The 14,927-nt window shown below is 42.0% G+C and overlaps 1 protein-coding gene across 10 annotated transcripts in view; it reads left to right on the top strand.

Annotated features, from left to right (window-relative positions):
• Nucleotides 1–14,927, top strand: part of ARHGEF12 (Rho guanine nucleotide exchange factor 12) — a 99,166-nt gene that overhangs the window by 10,248 nt on the left and 73,991 nt on the right. For 2 of the 10 annotated variants that reach the window (XM_065569013.1, XM_065569011.1), the window contains exon 1: nucleotides 14,240–14,487. The exons of 7 other annotated variants lie outside the window; for them this stretch is intronic. The gene's annotated coding sequence lies outside the window, so the exon portion shown is untranslated. Of the gene's footprint in view, nucleotides 1–14,239; nucleotides 14,488–14,927 lie in introns of those variants that run through there. One more of the 10 variants, XM_042851892.2, reaches the window with a different exon arrangement.

The following is a 14,927-nucleotide window of genomic DNA, read 5'->3' as shown; positions in this document are numbered from 1 at the left end:
GCTGAGTCCTGGTTCGTGATATTACAGGCAGTTGCATGCCAGAGCACTTGGGTGACTTCCCAGTGTAGAGAGACAGAAGCCTGTAGCCTATGAGGAGTTAAGTATGCTTTCATGGAATTTTGAACAATTCCATAGTTGCTGGCAGGAGGTTGGAAGGCATGAACTGACCTAAGGCAGTGTTTCCCAGCCTGGAGGGAGGTGGCCAGATCTCACTGAGGGAGCACTAGACCCATTCAGGAGGGGCACAGTGCAAAGTAAGGTGCAGGATCTTCAATCCGGCAGCGCACCTACCTGCATGCATATGCTGCAACCCGTTGGTCCATATAAAGTGTCAGGTGGCTCCTTTCAAGTCTTCTCTTCCTGCTGTGATTATGCTCCCTAATGTACCTGGTTGGCAACTGCTCCTGCATGTTCTGGGATGAAGGCTCAGACCAAGTGTCCTTTCTCTGCATTCCTGCAGTGCAGAGGCACCAATAGATGTCCTATCCCATGCCCAGCAACACATAACCTTCTGATGAAGGGGGAAGGAAATAGAAGCTACCAGAGATGGGGAAAGGAGAAGAGTTAGCAAAAAAAAAAAAATTAAAGAGCAAAAGAACAACAAGAAAAAGATAATGAAAACCGATAGAAAATGAGTGAGAGAAAACTTGGACAGGAAGCAACCATAGGCTATCGGAGAGGCTTCCCTTATGCCATTCCCAACAGCAGGCCCTAACTAAAAAGGGTGAGAACCATTGATCTAAGGTAAGAGAATTTGCTGGAGCATGACATTCCTTTCAGGTTCATAACATTCAGCTGTGCTTTTCAGCAACACCATGGAAGTGTATAGATGCCTGTTTGAAATGTGGGGGTAGATATTCATGCCCAGAGGGGCTGCATGGTGGTGTTGAGAACCATCAGTCCCTTCTGGCAGTAGTTGTGTTTTTTGTTTTTCCGTTTGCCCTGGCTTAAACGGATGCACTAGTGCATGGGGACACTTGGGCATTGTTGATATTAAATACTTTCCTGTGTCATACATTGGTTTTCAAGGTCAGTCCTTTTGGTAGCATGGTTCTGGCTGGCCTGTGTAGACAGGGGAAAACTTGTTGGAAATTTTTGTTGACTCCAGAGACCAAATTCACCAATGGCTTCTTTAGGATTTACACCCACTTATACCAGGGCTGAATTGTTGATTAACTCAAAACATTTTCAGCCATTCTTCCCCCATCCCCCCCTTTTGCTCCAGGCTGGACAGCCATGTTACCGGGAATTTTTCTGTATAGAGGGGGGGCCTTAATGGCTGTTTTCTGGAAGAAAAGTGGTGAGGGAAGGGTATGTTTCACTGGAAACTGAAGGAGGTGTATGGAGGAACCAGTGTGATGTGAATTCATTAAGGTCAACAGGACAATGAGAGAGCTCATCTGTGAGAATCCGAGCAGTCTGTATCCCAAAGATAAGAATTATAGAAATCCTGTACTGGTGATCTGTAACTCTCACATTGGTGATCTGCCCCTGCAATCTGCTGAGAAACACAGGAATGATAGGTTGTGGTTTGCCCTGTGTAGTCGCTGTGGTTTCTGCAGCGGAAGTGGTTCTTGTGGGCGATGATCTGATCTTAGAGATTGTTGGTAGTATGTGTACTATCCTTTCATTTCCATTTTTGTTGGCTGGTGGAATAAGGTGCCCTTGGGATGCTGCTGAAAGAGCCTGTTATAGTCTTAGCTATTTATAATTAGGTTTTCTTTAATTCTGTCACTCCATGCTGCAATGAAGGTGTCAAAGTGCACAGAGACTTGATGAAGTTAACAACACTGTCAGAGGCTTCTTTACCACTGAGCTTCAGACCTCTTTGTAGTGGGAGGCAGCATTCCTGTAGTAGTTAGGACATGGGGATAGGGGCCACAATACCTAGTTTCTGTTCCTAGTTCTAACCTTGATTTGCTGTGTGATAAAGGCTGCTTCACCTTTCGGTTCCTCAGTACCGCATTTCAAAATGGGGATAAGCTTGTACCCCACAGGAGCGTTAAGCATAATGTCAAGTGCTTTGAGCTCCTCTGAATGATGTGATAGAAGTGCGTGTAGTTGTTAGTTAATCCCTGTGTAAGTTCTTTGCTCAGGTGGGTTAAATCTATATGTTGGATTTTCAGGAAGATGTCAGCCCACTGTAAGTGGTTGGTTCACCCAGTAACTTCCTTAACTTCTGACTTGAGAAAGCAAGCGTGCCAGTCTGTCCTTCAAAATATGGAAGGTTGAATTTAAAAATCAGTGTGATCATTTGTAAATGGTAAGACTGTTTGCTTTAGCCATTCACCAATGTTGTTGCAGCCATGCATGTTATATGACACATCTTTAGCTCTGTCTCTCTTTTTCCAGTAGACTTTATCATTGGGTTTTGGGCTCAGTGAAGGTATATTAATAATACTTAGGTTTTTATCTAGGGCTGTTTACACAAGGCAATCAATCCCATTTTATAGCAAGAAACGGACTGGGGCATGGAATAGAAGCCAGGAGTCCTGACTCCCAGTCCTTCTGTTCTAAGCACTAAACACTTCCTCCCTGGGAGTCTGAAATGCGCTTTGCAATTGGCTACAACTACTCTTGCAATTGTGGGTTGTAGTAATACTGGCAGGCAGGTGCCAAGAGAAGAGGGAATAGTTAGTGTTCTGATTAGTGTTTATTTTGACAGTCCGCCTCCTTCAGAAAGACTCTTCCTATCTGCTTCTCCCAGCAGTGTTGCAGTGTTCCTAGGTCATTGCTGAAGCAGAAGCAGGCAGTTAAGCTGGGGGTGGTGGTGGTGGAAATAACCTCGCAACAGGTCTGTGGTGCAGGCAGTTCTCAATTCTCCGTGATCTTGTTGTCTGGAATTCAGCCAGTTGAAAGGAATCCCATTTTTGTCTTTAATTGCTCCATGGCTGCTGGGAGGCTGTTTTTGTCAAGGCTGCTTATTTATTCCACTGACAAGAACGTCACAGTGCTTGTGAAGCACTTTTAAGTTCCTGCTCCACCTATCGCTGTTTGTGTTATGAGGAAACCACTCCTTCAGATCTACCCTGTGCTTCCTGAGATATTAAACATTAGGAGTCTCTGGATCAGCTGTAGAGGAATTGCAGAGGATCACCCCATTGACTTAAAACTCCAGCCTCTCTCTCTCTCTCTCTCTGCTGAAGCTTCTGGTGGACGGTGGAAAAATTTTCCAGTAACCAGTTGGGCTTTTTTATTTTAAAGCTCTCTTCTGGAACACTGTGTGGTGTGTGGGTGGTTGTTGTTGTTGTTTGTTTTTGTATTTTTTTTAAACAAAAGCATAATTTTAAATCAAAATTGAGGTCAACCCCAATACAACCATCTATGAAGTGGGCAAGGAGGGAAATAATGGCGAAGGAACAGGCAATTAAGGAAGCAAAATATAGTAACAGAGGTACAGTGAAGTCTTGCAACGAGCGTTGGAGAGCCACAACGGAACTCTGGACATCTTCAGCCAAGGCGTTCTGTATTCAGGGACCTCATCTATGGAAGTCCCTATCCCTAAATTGATCGAAGCAGGACTTTGGAATGGAGAGCAGAAACCATTTGGTCAATCTCAGTTTGCCTTGGAGGTAGATAGAAGAAGAGGTTAGATAATGCAGTGATAAACTCTGTACAGATGTCTGTAGATACGAAGGGCTTGCTCAAATACCTGGGGCCTACAGTGGTAGCAGTGTGTTCTGTGGACTTCTTTAAATTCTGTAGTAACCATTTAGAGGTATGTCGTCATTCTCCTTCATTCTCCCCTGGTCTCTGTCCTTTCCCCAGCTGTGTGTGCAGAATCTCAGTGACTATGTGAATCTGGGACAGCAGTAACATAAATCTGGGGGCTGTCCTCTTCCAGTGATGAGGAGACTCCAGCCACCACCACGGACACAGGATCTGTTTCTCGATGACCGTCAGCTCAGTTCAGAGGAATGATAATGTGCAGAAACAAACTCCCACTGGCAAATTAATTTCATCTTCTAAGGCTGCCCTCCCCTCGCCCTTCTCTTCCATTAGGTTTGGAGATACTTGCTTTAGATTTTTTTTTTTACTTTTTACTTTTTACTTTTACTTAATAACCAAGTGGCTCCAACTTCCATACTGCCGTTAGAATAAATAATTTAATCAGACTACTTCAGAAGTCTGAGCAGGAAATACAGTAGGGAAATTGCCCTAATGCCGGCTATTCATAAATTAATTAAGATAAATGTTTCCTTTCTTCCTTGTCAATACATTAGCGGCTGATTTTCTGACCTGTGTTTGATAGCCTGTATTTGGAAATCTGGATTGTCTCAATAACCTATGAAGAATGTGTTCAGCTGTTCGCACATTACTGTGGAACACAACGTTCTTCATCCTTTGAAGAGGTTTGATTGTGAGCAACTTCCCCTGGTTGTATAATATGTACGTTTGGCGCCAGGGCAGAGTGGGAATTAGAGAGAGGTTTATTTGCTGGCATTTGAATAATGCAGCCATATAGTGTTTGGAGAGTTGCGACTTCTAGCAAATATACAGGTGTCTGAGACCTATGACCAGTGTCCTTGAGAGCATTTCAGCAGATAAGCTGGGTTTGTGTCCTGGCATGACACAGGATGCAATCACAAATCTAAAGTTAACATTGAAGTATACAGATAATCTCTTGTAGTTAACAATATAAATTTAATTATCAAATACTAGCTGACAGATGATCTCAGTTATTGGTCTAAACTTGGCTCAGTGATTGAGGTTTGAGGACAGCTCCTCCCAAGTTTAAAATAGGAAAAACTTGCAAAGGGGAGGGGGGAATGCAATTCTCTGCTAGTGAGCAAAGATTAAAAATACAGATGAATCATCTATCAGGAACTATAAAAATAGGGGCTTGTCTACACAGGGAAATTTACCAGTATAATTATACTGGTATAATTCCCTGTGTACACTTTTTTTTTTCTGTAATAAGCTTGTCCACACAGGTGTGTATACCAGTATAATTATAGAGGTAGCATAGTAAAAATATGCTAGTAAATTTCCCCATGTAGACAAGCCCTAACACCTCTTCCCCCGTCCCCCCCCGGCTTTTCTCCTGACTGCTTGCCATGGCATCATTTCTGTGCTAGAGACATGTTAATCTTTCCCACTGCTGTAGCAGGGGGGACTGGAGAGCCCTGGAAAAGACTATTTATTGGCTTGGGACAAAGAGGGAATTGTCAGTGCAGAAAAAAATTGTAATCATTGCAGCATCAGGAGTGATAAAACAATTAAATTAGTTCTTGGGCATCTATCGCCTGATCCCAGTGTCTCCAGACAATATAGGAACTCGAAATGTCAGCACTGGTGTTTGGTTGCATCCTGGGGGTAAGCAGGTGAATGCGGCCGCTCGTGCCCTGGGGGATGGATCTCTGCGTTTTCAGCGGCTGGGAGTACGAATACAGATATTGCTGCCTTGGGGTGTCGATCTCGCTGCATTCTGAAGTTGGAAGTGTGACTCTACGCTTTAGTGACCTAAGCGGTAGATTGTAATGACAGTAGGGAAAATACTTAATCTTGCTTATGGAGTCAAAATTCTGGTGCCTCTACAGTTCTCCTGTATTGATTTATACTATGGGGTGGAGACTGAGATAGGAGAGATTTCATAATAGGTTGAGAAAATCCTTTAAAAATCTTATGAGAACAAGGATCCAAGATTTTTTTTTCTGATCATTGGCCCATAACTAGTGTTTGGACAAGTTTATTCGCTTTGAAAGCATTTGTATTTGTCAGCTGAAGAGCTTCTAACGCTGGGTTCTGGATCTTAAAACCATGCTGTTGTCTGTCTGTCTTCCTATCCTCTCTTTATTTCTGACGAGATTTTTGCTGCTATTGGATAACTTGCTCTGGATGAGGGGATGTTACCATTGGGGTAACTGGGCATTTCAGCGTTTATTTCTGTCTCTGATTGTTTCATGAGATAGCGATCTATAAAATGGTCACTGTTCCTTTAGTTTAGCATGCTGCTTCAGCAGTGGTCTCAGCTTGAATTTAGCAAGTACCCATCCTTGATCTGGTATAATTTTCTATTCCTAGAACAGCTGGTTGGTCTTCCTTGTAGCAGTCTTGCTGGAAACTATCAAACATGGAAAACAGGGTAAACAGAAATTTGCATACTAGATGGTTTTAAAATATTTAATACCTCTTTGAAATTGCTCAAGATAAAAGATCAAGGAAGGAAATGTGACCTTTTTAAATGGAGCCCTGCCTATACCACGGTCCTGCATCAGAAGCCAGCCCAGGCAAGTGAAAGCTGCAATCGAGTTAGAGCTGTCATGCTGGAGGGAAATCCTTTGCTTTGTGCTTCTAGGAGCTTTGTGTTTTCTGTTGGTTTGTCACTGACTTTGTATAATTTTTCAGCTCCTTTCTTTTCATGGACTAATAAACTTCCATTATTTGTACTAAAACTTGAAGATATTATCGTTGTTCTTAGGAAATCCCCATAGAGGTGCCCTAAAGCAGCCCGCTGTGTGACTCGGAACTTGAGAGGTTAGAGGCTAGTACTCTTGGGCAGTTCCCCAATTCCCTCAGATCAGCAGATTCTGTTTAATATCTATTAGCAGTTAAGTTTTAAGCACAGTTATTGTTAGTACAGTTTCAGCCACAGCATGGACACAGCTTCAAGGTTTCCACTACATGAAAGGAAATGTCTTAGCACTGCAGGTTTTGTTCAGAGTTAACACAGCCATGCATAAAAAAGAGACAGCTGTAGCTCAGTGTTGTAATGATTGGCTCTGTAGACGGTCTTGCCAGTCTAATCCTAACTTGGCTGATATGTGCTTGTCTCTATGGAGCCCAGAAAGTGGGTTTTACTGAGTAGAGCTAGCGGGTTTGCCTGGTGAATCACTCGGTGAGGTGAATGATAAATAGGGTCCTTTTGTGAGCGCTCAGCTCAGATGTGCTTTTTTTTTTTTTTCCTCTTTCTCCCCCCCCCCTCACCCCCCCAGCCCTGTTTCCAACTTCTCTGACCTTTGGGTTCTTACTTAGTTCCCTTGAGAAGTTGTTTTAGTTGTGTAGCACTTCTCCTGCATCCGGTTGCTCTTCTCTCATTGCCTCTTTGGCCGTTGGTAACTTGAGATGAACTGTGTTCTACAGGCACGCTCCTCCATTGCATGTGTTGAATTGTGACGCTGGGCCCTCATCGAAACAGCTGGGCACTCTGGAGCCCTCCTAGAGGGGCCTCATTCCACACTGAGACCCGAAATACTGTCTAGATTCCTCTCCTGTATCTGAAACCTGGAGACTTCTACATCTTTCCCCATACTCCACTGCCCATCTCTAGCATACAACTGAGGCGTCCTTTTGTTTTCTTCCCTCAGTCTGAACATTCTGAGAGTTTATTTTCTGTATCCATAGGCTACAGCACTGGTCTTCTCCTAGTGTCCTTGCTAGATTACAGTACTGATTTAAGACAATGTGGGGAGTGATTATAGCACTGGACTGAGAATCTGGATTCTATTCCCACTTTAGCCACTAACTTGCACTATGATGTTGGGCAAGTTGCTTCCCCTTTCTGGACCTCGGTTTCCCAATCTGTGAAGTGGAACTAGAAACTTGCCTTTTAGAAATTGTTTGAGATTCTTTGATGAAAGGCCATATAAGCGCTCAATAGTCGCATCTTAACATTCTGCTTCTACCTGACCCGCTCTAGAAACTGTCTACTGTAAACTTGCAGAAGTTTGTTAGGAGGAGGCCTCTGTCTTGAACTTCCTCAGACTGATTGACTTAAGTACCACGTCATGCAACAAGTTTCAAATCCCTAAATAGAATATTTGACTGTCATTCATTTGTTTAGCAAGGCATTTATTGCTGTCATTAAAAAGTATGGCAAAAGTGGCAGAGCTGCAGTGCTTTAGAGCCCAAAAATGTTTGCTTTCTCCGTAGTGTGGATTATGGGATGCTGCAGTAGGGTGCAGCTATCTTAAAGGAAGTGATAGATACCCTCTTTGGGGCAGGGGGAAGGCATGGCACAGAGGACACATTAGCTCCACATTTCACACTCTATGCTTAAAATGTGCACAGCTCTACAAGTGGCATGAAGGAAGTGACTTGAAGGTAATGGAACAAGTGTGATGGATGATAGCTGCAATGGTGGCAGCATTTGTGTCTTTGTGGTCAGAAGCCATCTTTTTGGAGGAGTACTAGTTGCAGTGCTGTGAGGTGGGAGGGACAAAGGCATAGTACACATCAAGGAAAACTAAGGCTATGAGTTACAAACAGCAGTGGCACAGGGAAAAAGGTGGTTGTATTGTATGTGTCTTGTAATGGAAAAATACAGTTTTGAATGCAGTATGCAGACTTCTTTTGTTTAAAAGCTCTATTGCATCTTATGTAACACGGCGTGTGTGGAAAAATAATGAAAATTTAGTGAACCAAGCACTCTTCTATACTGTCTGATAACCCAACGGTATTTAACAAAAAGGAGTGGGAATCAGTCTCTAATATTTACTGAGGATACTCATCAGTAGCATTTTGAATGTAGAGTCATTATTCCCTCTCTTCATAGTTAAAAGCACACGAGCTCTCAGGTATGTTCAAAAGATCGACTCGGTCTTGTGGACTATGTGAAGTTGCTTAGCATCCTGCTGAGAGAGGGGTTTTTTTTGTAGCTGACATTTCTAGTATATCAAACTGCAGCCTGTGTTAAAGTTACTGATTTTTTTTTTTTTTTTTTAAGTATGCAAAACCAGCTTTATTTGAGGCCATTTACGATTGTCAATCACTTGCACCCAAATAGTCAATATAAATGACAGTGATTTGTTGGCCATTGATGCAAGAATTGCTATTAATAGGCCAGCTTTTCTCACCCTGAGTGGAGCCACAGTGCATTATATAATAAAACAAAGACATGGATTAATATCTGTGATCTTATAAATTTTATTCCATTCCTACTGTGATAAGGAAATACAGGTGTCTAATTCCCACATCACATGTGATATAACTAAAGGAGATGGACCCATAAAAGTAAATGTTTTATACATTAATGAGACTACCATGCAATAACATTCTAGTCTTAAGGCTTTTTATAGACTTAAAAAAATGATTTCCTATCCTTCCATAATTTTTAAACAATTCTATTTACTTGTAGGTTTTTCTTCATCACAGCCACTTTGAACTTTTCAGTCTTCCACGTCTGTAACTTGAATTTCAATTTCTTAAGAAATTGCTGACTACTTGAATACTGGTATCTCTACCAGCACATGCTGTGATAACCTGCAAGCTTTGTGTCATTTTAAAACTCTGAATGAGCTTTAATGATACAAGTTTAAGCTGCAGTCCCAAGTGGTGGTAGAGAATATGGGAGTTAGATGGGCTTTTGCAAGAATATTGTTACTATGGCAATCTTGGAATCTTAATCATTTATTCAGCTGGAGATTTTCTAACAGACACAACATTTTAAAATCAAATACTTGACTCTGTTTCAGCCCTAGTTCAGTATCTCACTACTGAGCAAATTAGTGCTGTTACCTTCTCTCCATTCTTTTTAAACGAGCTGATCATGATAATTATCTAGTGGTGGTGACTTGTTACCAAATAGAGTTCTGTTGTTGGCAGCCCTGATAGATTCAGAGACTTCTTTTTTTTTTTTTTTTTTTTTTTTAAGGCCAGAGCGGACCATTAGATAATCTACACTGACATCCTGTATATCCAAAGCCATGAAATTTCATCCGGTTACCCCTATATTTAGCCTGATAACTTGTCTTTGACTGAAATGTAACTTGTGTTTACCTAAAGCAGATCTTCCAGAAAGTCATCCAGTTTCAATCTGAAGACACTGAGAGATGGTGAATCCACCACTTCCTTTGGTAATTTGTTCTTGTGGTTCATCTCCCTCAATGTTAAAAATTAGTGACTTGTTTCTAACTTAAATTTGTCTGGCTTCAGCTTCCAGCCATTGGTTCTTGTTCTGTCTTTCTGGGCTAGATTAAAGAGCCCTTGTACCCAATATTTTCTCCCTATGAAGGTCCTTGTACAATGTAATCAAGTCATTTCTTAGTTGTCTTTTTGATCAACTAAACAGATTGAACTCTTTAAGTATCACATGGCAAGTCCTCAAATATTATTTTGGGGGTATTTTCTGCATGCTCTCAATTTTTTTCAAAGTCCTTTTTAATCTCTGGACACAGCTGTGACTGAACTTTTATGTTCCTTCAGTACTGGCCTGATTCTGGGATGTGTGCTGAGCCCTCTCCAGTGGCATGGCAGCTGAAGACACTCAGTACCATGCAGATTCAAGCCTTATGGGCTGTAACGTTGGTAGAAATCCAGCAGAAAGTAGTAAAAGGCAAGCTAGAGGCATGAGTGATCAGAACTGGAACTCCCCTGCAGCTTTTTGCTCAGATGTGAAGTCCATTCCTTGGGGACCTCTCCACATCCGCTGTGTGGAGCTCTGGGAAGCTGCTCTTTTCCCATGCTTGGCTCCTTATTGGGGTAAAGGTCTGTGAATTCCGCATAAATATTTACCATATCCCATCCTAACCAGCAGAGAGCTGCTAACGCTGTTTCTTAGGAAAACAGGCAGAGTTCTGCTTGTTGTTTGCAGGGTTCATGTCTCATGTGTGCCTGAGCAGGAAAGGGTCTCATCATCAGTAAAGGCTGTGACGGGAGAAACGAAGGCCAATATGAAAGTTATTGGATGTAGAATAACATACAAAGAGAGGGGTGATCTATGGAAAATGGGTACTGAGCCACAGATACCACTGACCCCATTCTTTAGAAATACATAAATAACTGCCAGAAAGATTTAAAAAAAAAAAAAAAAAAGGAAAATAGAATTTGGCTAACCTATAAGGCTTATAAGCAACATCTACTTTGGAGTTTAGGGGGGAGTGTTCCTTATTTTTGAGAGCAGCATCCCTTTTCCCTCATTCATTCTTTCTTTCCTTTCCCTCCCTTCCTCAGGGGTCTAGAAACCATTAGATTGTTGAGAACAACCCTGCAGAGTTTGCGGACATGGACTAAATGATCTAATAAATCACAGCCATCGCTAATTTCTCTTATCACCTAGCTGCACTGAACCTCTTTGCTCCATGGCATCATGGGCTGCTGAATCAGATTTTTGCATGATTGGGAGGTTTAATTTGGGACAGAGGGCACCAGTGGATGGAGCGATTGGGGTTAGGGTTGTTGGATAAGACAAGGGGTGTATGAATGTTCATTCTTAGATCACCTCATTTTACACCATATCCTGGCATCTTCCTTAATCCCCCGAAGCAGCAATAAAACATGAAAAGAACACTCTGGGCTTCTTTTATTCCCCTGCAAGTTTTTAATCACTTTATCTTGTGATGAAAGCTAATATATTGTTATAAATCAAAAGTTGTGGTTAATTCTTGCCAATGTCAGCCAGAAGTAAAGCTGTCAGCTACTCCCTAGCCCCAAAATGAATATAACCGATCACAATAAAAATCAAGCCGGATAATGCTGACTTTCCCCATTAAATCTCCGATTTTGCCCTTTTCCCCCAGTGAGTATATAGGGGAACCTCACATGTCCTGAAAGTTGTCAAATTTGGGCTGTTTCAGATGGGATGGGAACTAGGTTCCAAAAATTGTCCAGTGTATTGTAGATTTAGGTAGCAACGTGGTTCTGGTAAACTAGTACTTCAGAATGTGGTGAACACACTTGGTCGGATTCTTACTTACGCGAAGGCTCTTTAGTCTGCTCTGGAAGGGTAAAATAAGCCTTTGTGTCAATGAGAATCGGGCACGTTGTATTTTGAGTTCAAGAATTGCATGTGTCCTCTCTCTTTAAACCCAGTGTCTTCCTCTCTCTTGTAATAACCCTCCAAGATGCTGTCACTCTATCCTGTACTCAAATCCCCTGAAAGCTTCTATCTCCTCCCATGATAGACCCTTTCCTGGGTGCTTGTGTTACTTGCCACTTTTCCTGAACTTCATCTAACTTTTTCAAATAAGGAGGTATTTTGGGGGGTTTCAGTTTTGATGGACTACAGATTACACTGTGTAGCTTTGAAGCATTTAGGGTTCATGGTTCAGACTGAAAAGACAATTCAATATTTTCCTGTGGCCTGGTACCATCACAGGCTTTTTGATTTGTGGGGCCTGAAAATGTAACCACTGAATTATAGTAATAATCGATTGGAATAAGATCTGCTTATTGACCCTTACACTAATGATGTAAAATTAAATATTTTACATAATGATTCTTTTTTAAAAAGAAAGATTTCCCCTGTGTGAATGGGCAAGTAGAGCTTTGCAAGGTTGTAATAATACTTCCCAGTGTTGCACTTCTTGTAGGATTGTAAACACATTTTGAACCTCAAATAACCTTCAGATGTACATATCCCCATTTTAAAGCTAGGCAAACAGAGGTGCACAGATGTGAAATGATTTGGTCAAAGTTGTACTGATGGAAATAGATCCAGGAATAGATCTTGAGTTCTAACTTGTTGTTTTAGGCTCTAACTGCTAGACCACATTGCTTCTACTACTGTAGGCTGTGACTGTTTCCACAGGATAACTCTTTAGTGAAGTCAAAGATGTTGAATATTAGGATCAATGTTTGAAGAGAGTATTTTTGGTAAATTCGCTCTTATTGTGGTGTTACTATTACTGCATAGATTTTGTCCAAATGTCAGTAGACGTGGCGGGGGGAGTGAGGAGATTTAGGAATTCTTGACTTTAAAACAAACAATCAGTGTTTAAAAATAGCCTGTCTTTTGACACCCTGCTCCAGTTCTGAAGGGAAGGGTGGCTCTCTGGCACACGTGATGCATGAATAAAGTAGATGTGCAGGCTCTGCTTTGGGATTAAAAGTTTTTGTTTGGTTGTTTTTTCTCATTTTATTATATCTTGGGACACTTGTGTTTTGAAGAGCACAGGTTAAACATTACTGGCTGTTTCATTTCTGCTCTCTAGGGTAGACTGGGATTGTGTGCAATGAGGTGCTGGCCAATGAATTTCTGAGCATCTGGCCACCTTTTGTGTTTTCCCTCTTGTTAGAGCTGGAGTCTTTTGTTTTTGTGAAATCTCTCAAAAATGAGACACACATGTGTCTCCGAGCTGAAGACCACGCTAAATACAGCCACTAATCTTTAGAAAATTATAATGAAAACCACAGGAAAAAAATCTAGAAGCATGGAAAATGCATTCCCTGGGAATGTATGGGTGGGAATTTTTTGCATATTTAGAGCTGTGGAACAGATAGATTTAGAGGTAGGAGTGGATTCTTTTGGCTCTGTGCCTCCTACATTAATTCCTTCTGTAGCCATGATGAGATCATGGTTTTGTCAGACAGTAATTGGTCAGTGCAATTTGGTATTGACACAAACTGGGCTGAGGAGCACTGAAGTTGTGGTGAATGGGCCTTTTGGGGTGTGTGTGTGTGTGTGTGTGTGAAGTTGCTCACCACTTTTTCTAGCCAGTTCCATCTTTTTGACAACCACAGTGACACGGGAAATATGTGGAGTTGAGTTAGGAACAGCATTCAGAGCAAACGATCATAACCTCTTTAGTGACATTAGACGGTTTCAAGGGAAAGGCTTTAAATGAGTGTTTCCCTTTCCTTCTCTTCTCTTGCTGTCTGCAGTGGCATAGATGCTTGTTAATGGAGCGCTGGCCATCACATTGCCTGTGGCATGGTTAGAGCCCTGGGAAGATTTACATTAATCAAACACAAACAGACAGTGTAGCGTGAAGAAATTTCTATCCTGCTAGCGCTGCTCGGGAACCTAATTAGGTTATTGGGGCAGAAAAAGAAAACAACCCCTCCATCCCACTGCTACTTTCTTTCCCTAGGGCTGAGCCAGTCATCTAGCCAAAAGGGCAGCGAGCTTGCTGCCCTCTGTGTTGACCTGCTGATCTCTCGTTCCAGAAAAGAGAGAGAGACACTATTTTATTCCCCTCCTTCTCTTGAAAACAATAGGGAAGGTCCATTCTTCCAAGAAGAATTCTGTGCTTTCAGGTATCATTGTGAGTGGATGCCTTTTAAATATGTCTGTAAACAAAATAAATCATGTGATATGCATGCGGGGGGAAGGCAGAGCTGTGTGTGATGACAAGACCCCCGCAGCCCTATTTGAGCATCTTGTACAAGTGCATCATTTCATATTTGTTAAGTTACCGGGCTCAGTAGAGTGATCTGACACTTCCTTTTTTAATATCCCTCTTGGTCCCAGGATATTTGGACATGCTGAGTTTTAAACCCCAGCTCTCCTCCTTTGCTGCCCTGCTGCATGCATTCTCCCAGAGAAGAGTACGTGGATGCTGTTCTCTGTCTGTCCATTAGTAGCGCAGTGTTGGGTCTCTGTTGATGATGGTTGGGAGGAGATGGGAGAGAAGAGGTGGAGTTTATTCCCATCCCTCAGATGGTCAGTAAAACAATCAAATGCCTTTCCAAGAAAAAAGCATTTAAAAAGAGAAGGCAAAAACGAGGGGTAGCTTGTGCTCTTTGGAGAGGAGTTGGGCCTGATATTCTACTCCGTGGTAATGAGCCTTTCGAGATCTCCCTTGTCTGCTGTTTTGTCCTGTGATCCAGGTAATGTCTGGAAGCCTTTGTTCCCTCTCTCTGTTATGTGAATATGGTGAGAGACTAGAAAATAGCATGTCTGAGTGCTGGGTGCAGGGGGAAAGGAATGTTCCTGTAATATTGATGAGAATTAACTGTGCATGGAAATAACCCTTTCCCCTTTGTTGTGATCCTGCAGTTGCTCTTTTTTTGTGTTGTATTTTAATTTACCATTTAAATACACTAATTTTGAAAATGCACGCCTGCTTGAGAACAAAGGTTTTGACAGCTAGAAAAGATGTCTTGGAAAAAATGTAGGCAGCACTCCTCAATGCTGAACTGCTTGCAACCCTTTATGCATGCTAGCAGCATCCTCCTTACCAGCATTTGTGATCTACCTGAAGTGAGATTGGATAATCTGATGCTTTTGGATAGCGGTGATGAATTACTTCCCACTCAGTGCATGTGAA

This window comes from Chrysemys picta, chromosome 16 (assembly GCF_011386835.1).
Source record: "Chrysemys picta bellii isolate R12L10 chromosome 16, ASM1138683v2, whole genome shotgun sequence".
Taxonomy (NCBI): domain Eukaryota; kingdom Metazoa; phylum Chordata; order Testudines; family Emydidae; genus Chrysemys; species Chrysemys picta.
Note: the sequence above shows the minus strand (reverse complement) of the source record. Positions and strands in the feature narration are given on the sequence as shown.